The sequence below is a fragment of the Octopus bimaculoides genome, chromosome 4, assembly GCF_001194135.2.
Source record: "Octopus bimaculoides isolate UCB-OBI-ISO-001 chromosome 4, ASM119413v2, whole genome shotgun sequence".
Classification (NCBI taxonomy): domain Eukaryota; kingdom Metazoa; phylum Mollusca; class Cephalopoda; order Octopoda; family Octopodidae; genus Octopus; species Octopus bimaculoides.
In genome coordinates this window covers 68,722,734-68,724,142 of record NC_068984.1, presented here as the reverse complement: position 1 = coordinate 68,724,142, position 1,409 = coordinate 68,722,734, and positions in this window count along the sequence as shown.

Genomic DNA, 1,409 nt, shown 5'->3' with positions numbered 1-1,409 from the left:
TATATATATATATATATATATATATACACACGCACACGCAAACACGCACTCACACACACACCTGGTATGGGAGTCTCTGAATATCTGTATTTATGGGGAATTTAATGCAGGGCTAACTATTATTCACCATTAAATTTTCTAGAATCGTGAAATCAGAAACGGATTCTATATTCAATGGTAATGTGGATCGAAGCGACTGAGAATTTTGATCTGAGATTGAATACTAGAATGGATAACAAGTAATGACGTACCATACCAAATTTCTTTCTGTGCTAAGGTCTCTGTTTTTACATTTTGAATATAAAACGGTTGTGTAGGTTTTTGCCTTTCGTCAATTCCATATACTGTAGCCTTGCTCAACAAAATTGAGATTTTGTGTAAGGTAAGGAACCAATATCATAAGCTGTCGAATCGTTTCAATTGTGGGGAATTTCTGGAACAAGCAGACAAAATAAGTGTCATTACAAATGTGAAAGTTATAAACTTCACTAATGTTGTATCGGCCACACATAAACGGCACTTTACCGTCGGCTCACCATGCACGTACAAAGAGAGTTATTTCAATGAATTTGTACTTAAATCAAACCTAGTTACGAATACGACAAACTAGATGTTTACACACTACAGAGTTACTCAGCAGAAATAGACGACTGAAACGGTGTCATTATTCAAAACATAGCACAACATTTACAGAACACACGTATAAAATATGATAATTTGAAGCAAAAGAAAGCATGCTACTGATACATGAATTTAAAAGTTTAAATTCAATTTGGGCAGTCATGATTACACCAATCACATTCACACAATGTACTACATGGAAAAAGTACTGCACACCAACACCGCTTCATCTCAAACAGAAAACTGTGATTGTGTGTGTGTGTGTACGTATGATCAAAGATATGTATGGAGTGACTGTGTGGTAAGTACCTTGCTTACCAGCCACATGGTTCCGGGTTCAGTCCCACTGCGTGGCACCTTGCGCAATTGTCTTATGTTATAGCCTCGGGCCGACCAAAGCCTCGTGAGTGGATTTGGTAGACGGAAACTAAAAGAAGCTCGTCGTATGTTTGTGTGTGTGTGTGTGTGTGTTTGTGTATGATTGTGTGACTTTGTGTCTGTGTTTGTTCCCCCACCATCTCTTGTCAACCGGTGTACAAAGAGAGATAGATACATATAGAGATTGATATCTATGAATTTATACATATGTGTATGAGCGCATAAATGTACGTCTGTTTATATATTCACATACATACACAAACATACATTTATGCGATCATACACACACACACGTACACACACATATATATAATTAATACCGGCAGAAGAGCCATGAATACAACAAGGCAATCTTGTTGCATTAATGGCTTCAACAGAAGTATCATTTATATATATATATATATATATAT